Source organism: Heloderma suspectum, chromosome 2, assembly GCF_057233095.1.
Source record: "Heloderma suspectum isolate Gila_16-S chromosome 2, 16-S_ref, whole genome shotgun sequence".
NCBI lineage: Eukaryota > Metazoa > Chordata > Lepidosauria > Squamata > Helodermatidae > Heloderma > Heloderma suspectum.
The window spans coordinates 276,471,100-276,491,921 of record NC_139459.1 but is presented as its reverse complement, the minus strand read 5'-3'; the positions used below and the strand labels follow the sequence as shown (position 1 = coordinate 276,491,921).

At 47.3% G+C, this 20,822-nt stretch overlaps 1 protein-coding gene across 2 annotated transcripts in view; it reads left to right on the top strand.

Annotated features, from left to right (window-relative positions):
• Positions 1-8,226: 8,226 nt before the first annotated feature.
• GPRIN1 (G protein regulated inducer of neurite outgrowth 1) overlaps positions 8,227-20,822 on the top strand; it is a 33,312-nt gene continuing 20,716 nt past the window's right edge. The window contains exon 1 of one of the 2 annotated variants that reach the window (XM_084832449.1): positions 8,227-8,255. The gene's annotated coding sequence lies outside the window, so the exon portion shown is untranslated. Of the gene's footprint in view, positions 8,256-13,947; positions 14,071-20,822 lie in introns of those variants that run through there. The other variant, XM_084832448.1, reaches the window with a different exon arrangement.

Here is a 20,822-nt window from a genome sequence, read left to right as displayed (position 1 = left end):
CAGTGCCTTTATGTTTCCCTAATTGCCCCTTTAAACCTTATAGCGTTACCCCCACTTATAAGTACTATCTTTTAAGTCCCTTCAGTGTGCCATGTTAATAAGCTCTCACAGCCCTTAAACTACCCCGCACCCCAAAAGCTATCTTCCCCCCATATATGTATGCCTTCCCTACTATCTCTATACTAAATGGGGGGGGGGGGAGGAACAAATATCCTTACACTCTGCTCTCCCTACTCTAAGCAAGTGAGAGTGAGCGGAGTCGACTGGCTGGAAGATTTAAAAGTCAGTTCTTTGATGAGCACAGCCTCTCCCAACCTGGTGCCCTCCGGATGGGTTGGACTACAACTCCCACAGTTCTCTGGCTGAGTATTGTGGGAGTTGTGGTCCAACCCATCTGGAGGGTGCCAAGCTGGGCAAAGCTGAATTAGTGTGTGTTCTGGGATGGTTGAGATGCCTCTCAATCATACGGTGCCTTTTTGGTATTGCTCGCACTGGGTAAATGTGGAAACGGACTCCTTGGATTTCCTATGGGGTTCATGTGGGTTTCCATTCACTAACAGGAGTCCCTGCTGTTTTTGCCCTGGGCTCCAGGAGAGCAAGTTCAGGCTCAGAAAGGATGCAAAAGAGGATCCAGCAACAAATAGCAATTAGGGGAGATTCAAGGAGGATTGTGTTCAGCAAAGGCCAAGGGAGAAAGGCAGAGTGCCCCTCAGGGAGGCACTTGAGTCTGTATCAGCTCCCATACTGCATTGCAAATAGTTGTTTCTATGCTCATTGTTGAGAGTCAATCCCTTCGGCTAATCCAGGGCTGGATTGAAGATGAAGAGGTCTGCTGAACTATATTCTTGGGCTCCTGTACCTGTCAGTCCTGTTTGCCATACTCTCTCTGTCTGACTCCACTGGCTGAAGTGGAGTGGGGGCAGGAAAGCTGGGATCATGATGAGGTTGTATCAGCCATTCTCTTTCACCTCACATTATTGAGGGAGACAAGACATGAACATAAGAAGAGGCCATGCTGGCTCAGATCAAAGGCCTACTGAGCCCACCATCCTGTCACATAGTGGCCAACCAGATGCCTATGAGAAGCATGACATGGCTGCAACAGCACTCTCCCACTCACGTTCCCCAGCAGTGGGTATTCTGAGGCATACTGCCTCCTATTCTGGAAGGAGCACATAGCCATCATGACTGGTAGCCATTAATAGACTTACCAAATCAGATATAGTTTATTTTGTATAGCAGAAGTTATTACAAAACAGAACACGTGAAAGACAAAGAACAGAATAAAATAAATTGGTCAGTTAAAATAATAATAAACTGAGCATTCTAAGAAATAAAGGATGGCTCATCAAGACCAACTTATCACAAACTTTCCCCTGAAAATTACTGCTCTAAAAGCAAACCAGGCCATCTTTTCAGAAACATGAGGGGACCTTTCCCCCAATAAAAAATTAATCAAATACTCAACAGATCTGCCTGATGGTAGGTCTAAATCTCTAAACAAGGTAATAGGCTTATCTTCCATTAATTTTTAACAGCAGGCACATGCCTCCCACAACGTCTACTTCTCCCCTCACCCAGTAAAACGGTGGGACTCAGAGGGACTCCTAATATTAGAAGAGTTACTTACTGTGATCTGCAAACCCCTCTGTTACAGTCTGTCACAGACACGCAGAGCACACTTCTTTTGCTCATTGTGCTATCCATTAAGAAAATGTTTTTACTCTTTCTTTGACAGCTGGAAAAAATGCCTGTTGCTCCCTTGTCATGGAGCTGGAAAAAAGCTGTCACATACGGGCAATTTTAAAGTGAGCAGGATGGTCACACTTTGCAAACAGAGGTAGTTAGACTACAAGGGGAGAAGGGCTTTGGGAAAAGTCTATGCTTCAGCATAGGTAACATGATAATTAACCCTAGCCAGGTTTTTCTAATGAGAGACCAATGTGTGTTGGCTTTACACGCTTCTCACCTGCATACTATAGATACCTTGATTCTAAAGTATAGCACTTGGTGCAATTTTCTCCAAGGGGTCCATATGTTCTCTGACCCATTTTGGGGCCATGTTGGACATGCTGACTCAAACTAAGATGCAGGTTATGGCTTTTTCAGAGTAGACCTCTTCCATGTCTGTGTCACACCTCAGGCTGTATACATTTGAAAATAACATTTTAAGAATTTGCCATACATGGTTTTAGTTCACCAATAAATGCAAAAATCAGTAAACAGAATTCTGGAGCTCTCAGGTTGGTTGTGAGTTGGAATGGGGGAGAATTTCCTTTGATTTTCATTTTGTTACAAACATGCCAAATTTGCACTTCCTGAATGAATGCATGAACTGGAATGCAGTTATCCTTTAGTATTCACATTTCTCAGAATTTTGCAGTGTAGTTCTCTGAACAAACTCTGTGTACAAAAATATGTATATTAGGTGAAAGTGCCCACAAAAATGCACTTTTTATAAAGTACAAAAAAGCATTATATTAAGGAAAAGTACTTGTAAAAATGGTTAAATTAGACAAGATTGTGCATAAAAATGCACATATAAGGAGAAATGTGCAAACTGATGCAGAAACAGAATGAAATGAACTGAAGAGTGGAAATAATTACTAGGATTTCTTTAAATTTCACAGAAGGCAAAGCCAGCCAATTAATTTTCAATCCAAATCACCCTAAATAAAATAAATAATTCAGTTAATTTGCACCCCACAACTGGTCATCCCAAATCAGGAGTTCCCCTTCAATTACAATTACTTTGCAATGACTGAACAAGTGTGAAGAAATACACAAAAAAAGAGTGGCTGGCAGGTTTTTTCATGAGCCCTTTTGCGCACCCCCCACCCCCATGGCAATGTTTGCACCAAAATGAAGTTTCAGAACTTTGACAGAGTACTGAACACTCCCAATTAATTTACCAATTCCCACCCAGATCCTGCTCTGCAATGTAATCAATCTCCCTGCAATTAACTACCCCATTCGTCAGTCATCATTACCTCCATAAATGAAATTCAACATAAAATAAAGTAGTGCATGATTCTGCTGGGGGCGGGGGGAAGAATGAGGGCTGGAGAGTGGCACAGAGGAAAAAGATTAGGTAGGAGAGCAGAGGCAGGAAGGAAGGAAGGAAGGAGAGAGAGAGAAAAAGAAAAAGAGCAAGCAAGTAAGCAAGCAGCTCTGGGGATAGAGGTCAGAGGGAAGGAAAGGGGTCAAGGACTGGCTAGCATGGAGGACAGAAAGGAAGCCTAGAAAGAAAAAGGGGAAGAGGCAGTGGGGGGTGGAGGACTGCTTCTCTGCCCCACAGTTTCTGGGTTAAGGGTCCTTTTTCACATGATCACTTTCAGCCATGGTGGCTTAAATAAGCCACCGTTGTTTGTGGCATATGCCCCATTCCATAACCCAAATCCTTGCTTGTAGGTTGTTGTGTTGTCTGAACAAACCACCCACAAAACAGCCCATGCGTTCTGGGGGGATTGTTAACCACACCAACAACCCACCCTCACCGGGTATGGATGACACATCAACTTACAAGCAGGGATTGGGTTACAGAAGGGGCGCCCACAGGCTGAAAATGTTCATGCGAACCCGCCCAATATTAACCAACAAGATTCAAGAAATGAGCACAGGTAGGCGGACTGGAAACTAGCCAAAGGTAAGTGTGTGTGTGTGTGTGTGTGTGTGTGCATGTGCATGACAGAGAGAGAGAGAGAGAGAGAGAGAGAACGAGAACACACACTAGGGCTGGCCCAAGACATTTTGAAGCAAAAGGCAAGATGGCGCTCCTACTCCATTCCACATACAGAAGCTGACTGGACTGGCAGTTGAATTTTTCTTCAACACTGGTGATGGGACAGCATCCTCCACCACACCTGAAGGCAGCAGGCTAGTTTAGGGATCATAGGGCAGGCTGCTTGGTCCACAGCTGTCTCCTGCAACACCTTGCTGCTGCCTCCCAGCATCTGCCACCTGGTGTGACTGTGATGACAGAATTTTAGTGAAAAGCACAGTAGGACAGGAGATAGATTGGTGCCTTGGGAACTGTGATAGAAGGATCTTTATGATGATGGTATTGTTAAAATTTGTACTGCAATTTGTACTGCAAAAGTATTCCTGTATCGTAATTGACTAGCTTCACTAAGAGATACAATCTGATGGTCTTTCCTTTCTGTTGTCTATTTCAAGCACACTGTCTCAGCTCATTTCCTTTCTTTGAAGTATAATATCTCCATTACATCAAAGGACTTTGTGATAAGAGGGCTTCCATATGTTGCAATAGCTGTTCTTGACCAGTAAATAGACTCTTAACATTCAGAGTAACCCCTGTTGACTTATTAATCACTGGAGCCCATCTCCAACAGAGAAGGTGCATTCTAGCTACATTGTCTTATTGCCTGTTTAAATATGTCTTTGAAGTATGAGGAAATGAGATTTGGTATCTTGGGTGCCTGCTGCTGGCCAAGACATTTGGATGCATATGCACAGAGGAAATTCCCAGTGAATCAGATCTGCCTCCCCACCCCCACTGTCTTTGTCCTTAATGGCACCTAAAAACCTCTGCCATGGCAGCATCACCTTCGTATATTACTGACATCTACATGTTTAAATTAAACCTGCAGATTCATGGGGATTGAGAGGGATTAGTAATAACCCACCTAAACTGTGGGGATGGCTAGAGTCTTTTGCTTGGATGACAACTCATCCCACAGTCCTGGTTCACACATAACGACAATCCCAGGTATGAATGGATGAATCCTGGGTTGTCATTAGGTACAAACTTAGAACTATGAGTTAACTTGCTAACCATGAACAACCCAGGAGGATAACCCATGGTTTGTTGTTGGGTTGTGAAATCTGGGTTGTTTTCACTATGGATTGTCTTTACATGCGAATCCACAACTATGGGTGGTTTCCCCAGACTACAAAGACGTTGGGACAAAAGTGGTAAAGAAAAAGAAGCAGGCAGCTCTACATGCCAGTACTACAGTGCCACAAAGGCATTTGGGATAGAGGGAGGGAGCAGCCAAAGGAGGAGAGAATCAAACAACCCAGGAACTGAAAAAACAACCTGCAGACAAATCATGGTAAACTCTGGGTAAGGCAACAACCCATACTCTGGTTTGTTGTTATGTGCAAACCAAGTGTCATGGACTCTAAGCCCTCCCTCTGAGTAGTGAGGCAACAGAGACTCTCTGTGCAATCCACAAACTTTTATTCAGTTAATAGCACCTCTTCACACCTGAAGTGACTACAAAAGCTGGGAGCTGCCCTAATTAGCTAAATAGCACTTTTGTAAGAGAACCACTGAAAGCAGGGCAGTTGCCTTTCAACCAATGGATGGGTTTCCCACCGTGTTCAGCAGGCTTTTTCTGGGCTCCTCCTTTCAGGGAGGATCCTCCGGACCCAACTTCTGATGGGCAGCCAATCTGGTGGGAAGCCTCCCACCTCCTCTCTCAGCTCTGCCCACTTAACTCAGTGGCAGGATCTGGCATCTCTAGTGCTTCCTCCCCCACCAACAGAGGCCGGGTTCCTACAGAAAGGGGGGAATATGGTCTCTGAGCCTGGCCCTGCTGCTTGATAAGCCCCCGGAAAGGTTCTTCTCTAACTCCTAAAGAGTCTTGGGGAATTTCCTCCCCCACTCCCAGTCTTGGCTGGGCTTCTTCTAGCTCCATCTCTGAATCTGAATCTGAGTCAGAAACCAAACTAGGGAACTTGGGACCAATCCTGACATGAAGTCACTGTGTGGATCTATGAAGTGATGTCAGAAACAGGCATTGATTTCAAGGTGACCAAATGGATGGACTGTTATATGCATACATTTTGTTCAAGAATTATGTGCCTTGCCTTTCAAAGTTGTTCTGATTCATCTTAGGCAATGTGCAGCAAATAAATAAATAAATAAACGTAGTAAGCCTTTATGTGTGTACTTATAAATATTATTTCCTTAATTAGGTAACTTAATTGATCATGATTCCTATATTTTGACTTGGAAATTCTAAAAGCCCAGGCCTTGCCTATCTGCTAGGGGTGACAATGATACTTCCCTCTCACAGGCTTGCTTTCAGATAGCTGCCCAACCTAAAGCAGTTACTCATCAGCAACAACAGACCACATAACAGAGATAACAGACATAGGAACCCAGATGCCACCTCTGCCCCCATGTCTACTTTGGCAATGTTATTACACGACCTAATAATGCTACCCCAACATCAGGAGTTCATACACCTGCTCATATTTCATTGTGATACATGCCAGCAATATTCTACTGCATTCTATGTAGGACAAACAGGCCACTCTACACAAAAGTATAAATGGACACAAAATAGCAATATTCAAAAACCAGGAGGACATCACTTCAACCTCATGGGACATAGGCCAGATCTACACCTCATATCATATCAGTACAATCCCATCATGGTAATGCTATATCCCTATTGCGCATTTATACCTCGTAGCACACACAGTAATATCTGTTGCAGTATTTTGGATAATATGGAATAAAAAGTGGGAAATAATGCTAGAAAAGTGGTATGTGGAATGTGCCCCAACAGTTATCAGTGCACTTCAGTACTGATAAAAAGCACCAGTGTAGATTTAGCTAATAATATCTTAAGAAAGCCAGTCTTGAACAAAGGCACTTCAAAGACAGATTGCAACGTAAAACACCTGAACAACAATTCATCAAGAGGCTCAACTCCGTTTCCTGGCTTGAACAGGGATAACAGTTCTTGAGTTTTTAAAAACCACGCTACGTATATTAATCATCTCACCATAGCACAGATGTTTGTGCTATCACCCAACACCTGTTTTGTAAATGGCCACTGTTAATAAGGTAATTATCACTGTCTGTACTTTCTGCATTTCATTTCCCTCTGACCTCACTGTTTACCATTCATACATACACCCCATAACTGTGTATGTGTGTGTGTATACACACACACAGAGAAGTCAAGGTAACACTTCAGGCCTCTGATGAAGTGGGCTGTGAATTTTGAGATGACCTGTTTGGGACAGGGAAGTGTTTGATGTTCTGTTGGCAAGAGTTCTTTGCTTGGCATATTCTGGTGTAACTATTCATGAATAAGTACCTTTTAAGGCATAATTAGAGCTGGATCAGGACAAGCAATCTGTTTTTAGAAACAAAACGTATGATCTTGAACTCCATGCCCTTCCCACCCCTGGGTGAGCAAAGTGGCAGTGGAAGAGGGAAACACTGCTAACCAATCCACCTTCTCTCCTAGCCCAAGTTCCTGAGCAGCAGGACTGAGTAGTATGTGCCCAGGGGTCAAATGACATTGAAGGAGGGCTGGGCAGAAATGTATTATTTATTATATTTTAAATCTGTCCAATAACAGAAGTTCTCTGGGCAGATCAGAAGTACTAAAGGAATAAAATGGTATAAAACCACAAAGGCTAAAAGAATAAAATACAATACTATACTATACTATACTATACTATACTATACTATACTATACAAAGGAGAAAGAGGGAAACACTGCCCTAACTATTCTGCTGTCTTTCTGGATTTTGAAAATCCCAGTCTAGATGTAGAGCTTCAGTTCCCATACTACCCAGGTGAAAATGGGCAGCTGGCAACTTAGTCTCAGTAGGAGAATGGTTACTTTGCTGGAATTGGCCCCAGTTCTGTGACAGTAGTTAAAAGGTATGTTTATGGTACATGCTTAAAAATGGTTTAAAACAGGTTTAGCTCTCATGGCTTCCACTGCCTCTTCCCCTCATGCTTTCACTTCTCTCAGGAAATCATCTATGAAGTATCTGTGGTTGCATAAGTGCAGAATGCACAGAGCCCCGAGAACAAGGATTTAAGGGCGGGAGTTACCTTTTGGGCATGGCTCTGTGCAGCAAGAAAGATCGGAACCTTCCCCAGTTGTCAGGGGGTTTTGGCATCCGTTCTCACGAGCACCACCGTGTGTAGCAGGCTATGATCCCGAATCTGCTCTCTTGTTGTTCTGAAGCTGAAGTGACCCTTAACAAACCCAAGGGACCACTGGGACTGTAGAACGCTAACCTGCTGAATGCTGCATCTCTGAGCGACGAACAGCAGGAGCTGAGAATCCTTCAGAACCTGGGAGGGAGGGGGAGGTGAAGAACCTGCCACTGAGCGGCAGAGGTGGTTTCCTCCTCGCTGAGGAGAGTGTGAGTGCGTAGGATGTCGTTGTTGTTAGACAAAGCAGAGCCAGGAAGCAGAGGCAGAGCTCCTGTGGTCTGCGTGAAGTGCTGCTGTTCTCTCCATACTCTCCCAGGTAGCCTCAAACTGAAGCCTTTGGCGCATGCCCATCCTTTATAGACCCTCTAGGAAGAGGAGCATGGGACTGTTCTTGCTTAGGAGAGAAGGGAGAGGCCGTGCAGTAAAGGGCAGGGAGTGTGCAGAGGTGACAGTGCGGTGGGTGCCACACCTGCCTCCCCTCTCCAGAGATGCAGGAGGTCCCTCATCATCTTGCTGGCTGCAGCAGTAGCACATGTTGGCTTCTCTGATGGAGTTGGCAAAGTGGGCGGCATCAACTGCAGATTCAGGCTGTGGGTGGATTTGCACTCTGTGGGTTTTATTTTTTCTAAGACATTATTACTAATCGAGGCAGGGCAGAGGATGGTGAGACTGTTGGATGTTGGGAGTGGAGGAGAATTGGAAGATGAGAGCAGGAATGGCCTGCTGTTCAAAGAGCACAGGGACGAGGCCCATCTGTGGCTGGCTGGCCGCCTGCATAGACTGGACAGTGCCTCTTGGCTCTTCATAGGACTCACTTCCCGGCGGTGTGGGGAATGGGAGGTCTGGCAGTGAAGACCCTGGTAAGAATGTGTGGCCCAAAATCAATGTCTTGATTTGGGTGCAAGTACAAACACCTCTTTAGACCTTGATGGTCCACCAATTCTTTCCAGACGATATTTTTGTGCAATAAATGCACAGTTGTTAGATCTGGATCAGAGGATCCAGATTTTTTAACAGTAAGATACTTCACTATCCTATCTTCCAGACTGCAATTTTTGTTGCTATAGGAAATGCCGTTTCTCCCTGTTCCCCATCCAGCTAGTGCATTTGTTGCTACGTGTTGCTGGTACGTGGACATGCCCACAGTTCATATAGATATAGGCTGGATGCATGTCATAACACTAGCAATGAGTGACACAGCTTATCCCCCCATGCCATTTTATGAACTTTGAAAAAGATTTATTCTCCATTTTATCATGTTTTAAAACTTTTTAGAGTCCAAGTTCTCTCCCACTATAATATTCCAATGTGGGACTTAGCTCAGCCTTCTCCAATGTTGGCCTCTCCATATGTTTTAGACTACAACTCCCATCACCCTGATCATCGGCCATGCTGGCTGAGGCTGATGGGATTTGTAGTGCAGAACATCTGGGGGGACCCATTTGGGAAAGACTCCCATAAATGGCTTGGGGCCAGGATATTTGAAGGACCATCTGCACTTGGATGAAGCTGCCTGTGCCTTCAGATCAGCTTTGGAGTCTGCTTACTGGCCCACATTTGAAAGCGGTCAGATTGGTGGGCATTAGGGATGGGGCTTTCTCAGTAGTGGCCCCTACTTTCTAGAATGATGCTTTCAACCTTGGCATTAAAAAAAGCTTTAAAAACTTATTTGTTTCATGTGGCTTTTAACTGAAGTGATTTTATTTTGTTTTATTGTTGTGCTTTTTTGAGACATGTTTTATGTTGGTTTTAAGTATTATTCTTTATTTCTGTATTTTTTAAAATTTTGACATTTGTAATTTAATGTTATATTATTGTAATGTTAAGTTTCTATTTGTGTCCGCTGCCATGGAAGGACTTTGTTCAGAAAGGTTGGCCTAGAAATATTTTAAATCAGTAAAGGCTGCACTAGCTTACCAGCAGCCAATCTTACCTTTGGACATTATGAGCCAAGCTTTGAAGAATGTGTCATAATTGAATATTCTCAGTTATGAATAATCTTGGTTTAAAAAAATCAGTGGTTGAAAAAGTCAATGAAACGGCAAGGCATTGTTGTAGGAGAGCAAAACCTTGCTAGACACTTTGGTTGTTGTTGTTAGGGCTTTACTTTCCCAGCATGGCCTTTATGTTCCTTTCAGAGGTTTTGGCCTAAAACGCCCATTAGTCCCAACCCAGCATGACATCTGTTTCTGAGTTGTTTTCAAAGGCAGCCCCATGTAAAGCGCCTCATAGTAGTCTAGTCTGGATCCAACTACTGCATGCATTATCGTATCTTCAAGTTGCACAACTTGAAAAGTATCCATAACAACAGGACCAGATGGTGTCCTAGCTGCATTAATCTCTGGCTCTGTTAAAAATATCCAAATCTAAGGCAAATGGGTTGCAGGAGGCCTTTGAGAACCATACTACCTGCCCTGCACCACCCCAAATGGTGCTACTGGACAATGTTGTGAAGATGTTATGCTGGCAGAGAAATAAGACTTCACAGCACACTGGTGAAATCTGAATGCTTCTGGTGTCAGCTGTGAATCGTATTGGTGTTTACCAAACCCTTTAGGGTGGTTAAAACACAATGAGACAGCAAAGAGTTCCAAAACGATCTCTCCAAACTGGGGGAATGGACATTAAAATGGCAAATGTGGTTCAATGAAAGCAAGCATAAAGTGATGCACGTTGGGGCAGAATTCCTAATGCCACATAAATGCTCATGGGTTCTGAAATGATGGTGACTAACCAGGAAAGGGATCTTGGGGTTGTTGTAGACAGCTGAATGAAAAGGTTGACCCAGCGTGTGTCTGCTGTGAAAAGGGCAAATAAAATAAAACTGCTAATATTATAATGACTTCATAAAAATATGTAGTGTGACCACACCTGGAATACTGTGTACAGTTCTGGTCACTGCACCTCAAAAAGGATACTGTAGAGCTGGAAAAGGTGCAGAAAATGAGAACCAAAATGATCAAGGGGCTGGAGCATCTCTCCTATGACAAAAGGTTACAATAGGGGTATGCAGCCTTTTGGGGCCCATGGCCACATTTGGTAATTTGTGAAATTGTACTGGGCACCACCACAAAATGGCTACCAGGAGAGATATGGCTAGTCGCAAAGGACTGGGTGTGCTGCAGGGAAAAGTGCTGGCCTGCATCCACCCACCATCTTCATTTCATAAGAATGTCTCTGAGCCCCACATGTGATCCAGAGATAGTAATGGGAAATGAAGATGGCAGGGGAAGGAGGCCCTCACCACCATTAAGAATATTTAATTTTGTTTTTAAAAAATGGAAGTAGAATGGGTAGGGCATTTCAGCGGGAACCAAGAAAGGCAGCACGTTGCCTACACCTAGGGCTTTTTAGTTTAGTAAAAAGGCAAGTAAGAGGGGACATGATAAAGGTGACTAAAATTATGCATGGTATGGAGAAAATTGATAAGTTAAGTGCCCCCCCCCCCCGGTATCCAATGAAGCTGAGTGGTGGGAGATTCAGGACAGATAAAAGGAAGTTGTTCTTTTGCACAGTGCAATCAAACTGTGGGATTTGCTACCACAAGATGTAGTGATGGCCACCAACTTGGACAGCTTTATAAAGGGGGCTAGACAAATTCATGGAGGAGGAGCTATCAATGGTTACTTGTCCTGATGGCTATATGCTACCTCCAGTATCAGAGACAGAATGCCAGTTGCTGGGGGGCGTGAGCAGGACAGTACTACTGCGCTCATGTTGTCAGGGTGGACACTGAGCCCATAGAATCCCAGAGTAGTTCTGATTCTGAGGAAGAGGAGTCGCTCCTGGGAGAGGAGCGCACTCCTCTTTCCCAGGGCCAACAGCTGACAGAGATTCCTCCCACCGGCATTCCTAGCTTAGATAGCAGTCCTGAGAGTGACAGAGCGCGGGAAGCAGACTTGATGGACGCGCGTCGCCGACGCAGAGAGCAGCGCCAAATGGAGGGCGCGGAAAGGAGGCGTAGTGCCCAGTTGGCGCGCAAACAACAGTTGCGCCCAGAGGATCCAAGGGAAAAGGGGAGGGACTCTCCCTAGCCCTTAAGTTCAGGGTCTGCCGGTGATTCCCTTTCAAACAGGGACCAACTGTTCCAACTTAGGGCATAGGTACTCTGCTGCTCATATCTAGTTGCTAATAGTAGAGTTGTTAAGTTGTAAAAGAGGAATAAAGCTTTGAAGAGAATCCCTTTGTCTGTGTCTGGACTTGGCTACTGGATTAGACTGAGAGAGGCCTCCAAGGAGCCCTTGACACATGTCCTGTTTGTGGGTTCCCCATAAGCATCTGGTTGGCCACCATATAAACAGAATGCTGGACTACATAGGCCTTTGTTCTGATCAAGTATGGCTCTTGCTATGTGAGGACCAGGCTTAAAATACATACATAGATAGATAGATAGATAGATAGATAGATAGATAGCAATCCTATGGTCTCTGGGTGAGTGTCCCAGGGACCATAGGATTGTTCAGTGCTCCGACCTCGGAAGGGGGAGTCAGAGATCCAATCCTCCTCCCCTGCCTGCTCCCAGCCAGTGCAGAAAGAACCATGTCAGCAGCCCTCCAAGTTTGGAAAAGCTACCTCAGAGGAGGAGGAAAGGGGGCATTCTGGAGAGACCAGGTGAGGCCAGCATATAAATTATCTTGAGCCTCCTCCAGCCTCCTTCCCTCCCCCACCGAAGCACCCCAGCTAGACAGGCTGAACAGCCCACCTAGCAAAATCTGTAGGGCAGGAGGGTGGGGAAGCGAAGATTGCCTCAGCTGCTCTTCCTGCCCTGTACTGGATGATCAGACACCTCGATCAGTAATAGAAGTGCCTTGTCGCCTATAGCCACTGGATTAACTTGGCTCCTTATGACTCTGGGTTTCTCCGAGTTCTAAAATTCTCTCCCTGTAGTCAATCATATGGTTGCCACTTTCCAATATTTATGTAGCACCAACCATGTGCTAGTTGCTGTATATGGAACACAGAAGGGTAAGCCTGGAGAGTAAACAATCTTAGGGTGCAACCCTATGCATGTATAGACAGAACATGCTGGCTGGGGAATGCTGGGAGTTGTAGGTCTGTCTTCTGTCTAAACATGCTTCGGATTGTGCTGTGTAAGTGGCCAAGGCAAAGAGGTTGGAGAAGCAAAGAAAAAGGTCTTGTGGCATCTTAATGATTAAGAGATTCACAGTGAAGACTTGTTAGTGTGTTAGACAAATTTCAAAAGGTGCAGCCAGGCGATACCTTTATTAGGATTAGCCAAAAAGTCACAACATAGTGAGTCAGCTTTTGAGTTCACACAGCTCTTCTTCATCAGGCTGGATGGTAAGCAAAATGGGGAGAGAAAAGGCTGGCTTGATGCTGAAGCCAGAAAGTCTTCAAGATTTTCAGTGGTGTTTCCTGAGAAGTAAGTCCCACTATGTTCACTGGTGTTTATTCCCTAGGAAGTGTCAGGAGCCGTGCAGACTTTGGACTTAATGGTCTTACACACCCAGTTAGATGGCGATGTGCATCACTTCACTTAATTAAAAACGTGGTAAGCCCGACTTGCTGTGCTTGGGGGCCCTCATGAGTGGGGGGCTTGGCCTTCTGCCCCAAAGTCCTGTTCTGACAGCACCATTTCCAGTCTGTTTAAGGACTGAAGCCTTCTCATCTTAAAGGGGCCGCAAGCAAGAATCGACCTTGTTTTTTGCTGCTCCTCTGGAGAAGAGGGTTCACTGGAAGACGCCCGTTAACATCTGCGGGGCTGTATTTTCGCCAGATCACCGGGGGAGGGGGGGAGAAGGGGAATCCATTTTCAGGCTACCTGCCCTGCCTTGGACTGCTAATGGCGCTGATATAGTTCGGCACGAGAAAAGCTGTTCGGGGAGAGAGAGATGCACTGTGCTTCCCCCACGCTCCTGTGCAGGCTCTTGAAGAGCTCCAGCCCCTGACAGAGCCTAGACTCTCCTCCCCCGTTGCTGGGAGCATTGCACCCCCCCCCCAAGTGCCTGAGCAGGCTGCCTCCCTCGCGCTCCCCTCCCTCTCCGAAATCAGATGCCTGGCTCCCTCCCACACGCATGCTCTCAGGCAGCGACACACTCTCGTCGCCACCAGCGCCTGGATGAGCGGTGCGGGGCAAGAACAAGCGCTTCTTCTGCTCATGACTCAGGCAGGTAAAGGCACCCCCCACCCCGCCCCCGCCAGGTGAGGGAGCCGGAGCCCGGGCCCGATCGGCGCGCGGGGGGACGCGAGCCTCTCCGCCGGGCTCCCGGACGGGGGCGCCTTTGACCCTGGGGAGCGTTTGCCGTTCTCCGCCCGCCGCCGGGGAAGAAGAGGCGGCAGTGGCCGAGCACGTGCGAGGTGGAGCGGAGCTGCCTTTGTTCGGAGGCCGATCGCGCCGCCACCCCTCGCCCGCAGCCTAGCGGCGGTGGCGGGACCGGAATCGCGGGCCGTCGCTCCAGCGCTCACTCCTCCAGGTTCTCTGGGCGGAGGGGGCTGGGGTCACGGCGCGTGGGCATCGCCCAGGGATTGCGTGGCGCGGAGGGAGCGCCTTTCCCCCGCCTTTCCCGTGGGAAGCCGGGTCGTGCGCGCGGCGCCCCTGCCCTTCGTGTGCTGCGGGCGGGAGTGTCACTGCGCGGATGCGCGTTGATGGAAGCCCCGCGAAAACCCGCTGGGATGTGCAGGGCGAGCGAGTTCCACCTCGCTGTGTGCACGCGCGAATGGAAGAGGGATTTAGTCTCCGATGTTTGTTTGTCCCCCCCCCCCCCCCGCTCGTGTGCGACCACGCGGCATACAGGGTAGACGTGTCGTCGTCTTGGGTGGATGCGCGCGCATTTGGCCATGTGTTGTGTGCAGTGTGCGTGTGTGTGTGTTGCACGCCCGCCGCCACGCTTAAGCACGCGCGTGGGCTGAGCGCTGCGGTTGTGTTCTTTGCCTGCTATTTGCGTGCACGCACGGCCTCGCTCTCTGGGTATATATACATACCGGGATGGCGCGTGTGCCCGTGCACACCCTGCCGGTGGGTTGTGGAGATGTGCATTTCCCCCCGTTTGCTCAGACCAGCGTATTTTTTGCCACCTCCATGGCGCGGGTTGGGTTCCATTCATCAGTTTGCAGCCGGGGCGCCAGTTCGGTTTCCGAGGCGACTGGTCTCTCTCTGCTGACAACCCCTCTCCCTGCCCCCCCCCCCCGCTTCGCTCGCCGCCTTTCCCCTCCCCAATGAATCATGGCTGCTTTTGTGCCGCACGAGCCACTGCGGCCAGATCCTCGCTTTAGCCAGCCGCCGCCGCTTTGCTCCAAAGCCCCTCTGCCCTCCTGGGGCTACCCATTATTAGGGAATGTCTTGCTTCTCTGCTCTGGGTCTACCATCCTCCAGGCAGGGATCTGACGCCCAGACCTTTCGCTTCATTGAACGCTTTCTTTCACTTGCTTGATTTGACTTTCCTGGCTGTGTATTTAAGTTGGAGCCATGGGGCCTTTGGCTGTGCGGTGGGGGTGGGGGGAGGCTCGCCTATTCACTGTGGATGCAGGGAACAAGCTACTCCCAATTTAGGTTTGTAATAATAGCAGGGGCATACTATTCAGCATTTTATAGTGCTGAAATTAAACGGGGGGGGGGGTTCTCAGTCTTGAGAACAACCTTAGAGGTAGGCCAGCCAATCTAAAGATGATCTCTACAGATGGGAAGCTGAGGCTGAGAAAGCGCCGGAGCTCCATGGTACAGTACACGCTTTGCATGCAAAAGGTCCCAGGTTCGATCCCCATCATCTCCAGCTAGAGCCAGGAAAGACTCTCTGAAATCTGGGAAAGCTGATGCCTGTCAGTGTAGCCTTCTCCAACCTGGTGCCTTCCAGATGTTTTGGACTTCAGCTCTCATCATCCCCAGCCAGCATGGCCAAAGGTCAGGAATGCTGGGAGTTGTAGTCTAAAACATTTGGAGGGTACCAGGTTGAGGAAGACTGGTATAGACCATACTGAGTGAATACACCAGTGGTCTGAGTTGGTCTGAGGCAGCTTCCTAATGGCTTGCCTGAGCCCCCCTAGTGAATCCATGGGTAAAGTGGGATTTGAACCAGGGCATTCTAGAGCTTGCGATGTAAGTGCCCCTGCTTTGGGCCAACGCGTTTCTCCTCCTTTACAGAGGAAGATGCTGTCCCATAATCAGTGCTGACTTGTATGTAGCACAGGCAGACCAGGCAACCCCAGGGGCAGCACAGTTCATAGGGTGCTTTCCATGCTGGAGGCAGCCTGTAAGTCTGGGCCTCTGCTCTGCTTCTGGTGTGGCTGGCTCCTCAAGCACGCCAAGGGTTTCTGGGGCTAGCTGTCTGTTTGCCCCCACGCTGCCCAACTTAGGGCAGCAAAAAAAAAAAAAAGCCCTTGGGTCAGCCCTGCCCCAAAACAGGGATTTGAGTGAGTTGCTTTTGCGTAAGCACAAAGAAGGAAATACCCAGTCTGGAGGCTGTCTGTGTGTGGTGCGATGCCACGTCTGCCTTGGCGGGGAAGAAATACAATGAGTTTTCATCGTAGGAAATGAAGCCAAGGCAGAGCGAGAACTGTTCAAAGCAAGTACTCGGATTCACTTCTGCTCCTGGCGCATTTCCACCACCCTCATGGCTCTGATATGCTGCTCAGGTAGCTGTGGGATCATTGTTGTAGATGTGCCATTAAATGACTTTACCCAGAGACTAGAATATGGACTGGAGAGAGGCTGTGGCTAATGGAAAGGACATGATTTCACAGACCTTTTTGTGTTCCTGCACAGCTGCTTTGCTAACTTTAGTTCCTCCAAAAAAGGCATCTCTTTAGAGGTGAATGCACGCACAGCAGTGCTTGGTTTCTGAAATACGAACCTCCCTTGAAATCAGATTTGATGCCACAAACCCAGATGTGCTGGTTTTACCTGCTCATTAGCAAGGGAAAAGTACACGTGCTCAGAGGCATTCTCTTCTTTATTCTTAGTTTACGCAAGTACAAACCGCAACAAAACATTGCAGCGTAGAGTGCTACTGTCCAGGTTTCCAACTTGCTAGCCATACCCTTTTCTAGGATATTCCATTCCATCTATCCTCTCCTCTCAACAGGCAGACTCCCCCCCTGGTTTTTATTGGGGGGGTTCCCCTTAGATCCCCCCCCCTAAAGTTGTTTTTGTACTTCTGCAAACTTCGAGGTTTCCCTGAGCCTGCTGACACCTCCCACTTGCGCGTGAATTGTTTTGGTTTGGCTGCATAAGGATCCACACTCCGAGAATGACTTTGCTATTAGTATAGAGCAGGGGCGGGCACCATGTGGGCTGCATGCAGGCCCCCCATGATAATTGGGGGAGGCGCTGCTGAATTTGCAACAGCAGCAAACAACATGCCGATTTTTCAGGAGTGTGTTTTTTTTTTTTGCAGAGGCGATTTAGCGGCCAGAAACCCTCTTTTACAGTGATGAGTGGAGTGGCAGACATAGGATGTCCTTCAGGCCTTACTTCATCGACAAAGCGAATCAGTTGTCAGTTTGACAAGTTTACAGTTTGTTTTCAGCCATGCTGCTGTGCAGTCCCTTTGACTGCCCTGGACATGGCTCTGGGCTTGATCTGATCTCTGGCCCAACAAAATGATTTGTGTGTCTCTGTTCAATGCTCACGCAGTTACTGTGTTCCCCTCATGCACTGGTTAAATGATAGGAATGCCACTGTTTTTGTCACTTGCCTCAGAAGGGGAAGCTGTGTGCAAGTTTATACTTGACTGAGCCTAAGGTGGTGTGGGAATGTATTGGAGGATAGAGAAATACTGTTCTTCTTTTCAAAGGAAGAAGAACTGTTTGGGTTGAGTTATACTATTCATGGAGTACCCCCTGAGAAATGTAGTGATAGATTACCCTTGAAGATAAATTCACAAAAGTTGCTAGGCCACAAATGATTTTTACTAGCCTGCTCTCCCCATGCATACCTGTGTTAAATGTTTGTGATCCAAAAGGAAAGAAAAAATAGAAATGGCTTTTGCAAAATTTTCCTTTCTGATCACCTGGAGTCAATTCTTAACTCCTCATTGGTGACCAACAGTATAATACTATGCATAATCTACTCAGAAGTAAACCCGATTGAGTTCAGTAGGTCTTACTCCCAGGCAAATGTGCATAGGATTGCACTCAAGTTGTTTACACACCTGTTGTAGATCATCACATTTGCAAGACCAAACGAAAAGAAAAGAAAAAAGATAGGTTCAAAACATACATTTTGCTGCTGGTGCTGCTCAAATGTTTTGCAAGGTGGAAGAAACTAATATCTGGCCAGCCATATTAAAGCCTTCTTTGTACAAGCTGCCTCAGACATTTTCTCCTCACGCAGCCAATTCTATTCACAAGGACAGTGAAAGCTTTAGGAACCGCTTTCCAAGGGCCCTGACCAGAACGGTGTTCCACTTAACTATGCAGGGACTGTGGTGGCTCAGGGATGCACAGAGAAAAGAGGTGTGTTGGCACACCACTGCGTTCTATTCAGGGCCCATGGAGAAATGCAGCTTCCTCGTCAATTTTGCTTTCACTGCTCTTCTGTTGGTACTAAGATATGAGCAGCAGTTTGGTTGCCTGGTTGTAGCAACAGTGCCCAAACTTCTTTCGTACCCAAAGGTTTGCCTGACAAAGAATATGGGCAACAAGTGTGCGCCCAAACGCACCAGGAGGTCTTGCAGTAGAGCTCAGAGTCAATTATGCTTTTAGCACAGCCTTTCCTAGTGTGGTGGTCTCCCGATGTTTTGGACTACAACTCTTGTGAACACCAGCCAGCGTAGCCAATGGTCACAAATTATGGGAGTTGTAGGCCAAAACATCTGAAGGGCACCATGTTGGGGAAGGCTAATTTAGCATCTGTGGGGAAGCAAAAGTGACGTAAGGTATATGTCAAATAGTGGGGATAGAAGGCCACTAGGACAGCTTGCGATCAGTTGCGTGTGAGGAAAAACAGGGACATCTTGCCTTCTTTTCACTGTGGCCTTTTCTTGCATCTCCCCTCATCATCTGGTCTTTGCAAAAACTGCATGGACTCTCTCTCACACCCTCCTTCCAGTCACAGGCAGTAGACCGGGATGGGTATAAGCCCTAGAGAGCAGCCTCCCTTAAACTGGTGCCCTCGAGGTGTTTTTGACTACAACCCCCATCATCCCGACCATTGGCCATGCTGGCTGGGGCTGATGGGATTTGTAGTCCACGGTGTCTGTAGAGCGCCAGCTTGGTGGAAGGGCTGATGCTTGCCTCCACCATGGGGCACTTCATGATACCAAAGTCCTATAAGGGGGAGGACCTGTTGAGAGCTAGACATAGTGACAAAAGTGTTTCATTGCCAGCCTGAATAATGGAAAGTCCCATGATGGGGGAACAGAGAAAAATGTGTATGAAGCCAGGGTTTGGGGGCAGCTTCCTAGGAAGCTGGAGTTCACGTTCAATGCAGTGGGGAACCACTGAGCAAGTGTGCAGCACTGGCAGTCCAAAGCAAGGTGGACAAATTAGAAGCAGCTAGGGATGTATGGATTGTGTAAAATCCATTCTGTCTGTGTTTCGTGGATTGTCAGCCGCCTGTTGTTCTGTCTGGCCATCGATGGAATTGGATTTTTTGTTTTAGTTTCTGAATTTGTGTAGGTGCGAATTTGCACAAATTCGCACCTGCAAAAATGCACGAATTCCCCCATAAAAATCTGAACTCGTTTGGTTCCCTTGTGGATTTCTCCAGCACCCCTAGATTCAGCTGATGGGGTGTGTTTGTGTGTTGGGGGGTGGGGGGTCTTTCACATAATGATGGCATGGGCGACATTTGCAAGCAGTGCTGGTGCCTTCTGTTCAGACATAGGACCAAGCCTGGCCACTTTGTCTTTTGTCATTACAGCCAGAAAACTTTAGGGAACTTTTATGCAGTAGCTTGACCTTTCAGTGCTATTTGGCCATTGGGCTGTATAACTAGAAGCTGATCCTCTGTGGTCATCTAGCTCTCTTGCACTAAAACAGGTGGTTCCCCATCTGGCCTGTGTTGCCTTCAGGGATTTCTCCAGAAGGCAAGGCCTGGCCTCCAAGCTCTGCCCTTGGAGGAATCCCTACTGCTATTTCTAAGCACAGATCGGAGATAGCAGCAGGTGACGCAGATGTTGGGGGACTTGGCTGGCACTGGGAGAGCTGCTCCTCCCTGCGCCCATGGACATGCCTGTGTGGGGCCTTCCCCATTGGGAAGGAAGCCACACAGGTGAACCCTCCCGGCCAAGCCAGCGTAGCCCTGCCCCTTACATCATTCAGGCTATGGGGAGTGGGGGGGTCTTCCAGCCCCCCACCCCAATCCAGTTCCCCCCACTCCAACAGGAGAATCACTATGCAGCATTACAGAAGAGTGGAGAAGGAATCTTTGTCGTTGTTTGGCCTGAGGGCCATACTTTCAAGTGATTAATGGGTCATACCCAAAGACAAGAGATGTGCTCCTGGAGGCATGCAAAAGTGATTTTTATTTTTTTTTTAATTTATTCTTACATTTCTAACCCACCCAATAACTAATGTTCTGTTGGCGGATGTGCAGTATACATTGTTATCTGTTTAATTATCTACCAATTCTAACATTTGTACCCCGCCCTTTTAAGATATTAATCAAGGCGATTGAGCTGCACCCACATGGTGTCATATACTTTTTGTTGTCAGGATGTGGCTAGCACCACAGCTCATGGCTCTGGAACTAGAGCTAGACCCTGGCAGATTGCATTGAGATTTACAAGCTAGCCTTCCCCAACTTGGCACCTTCCAGAAGTACTGGACTACAATTCCCATCACCCCCAGCCATCATGGGCAATTGGGGATGGCTGTTACTAAGTGGATAGACTTGAGGTGCCCTCCCCCCATACATTATAATCTGAAGGCTCCCAGTAGCACCTCCCCAGCTTCAGCAAATCATCATCATCATAATCACACAATT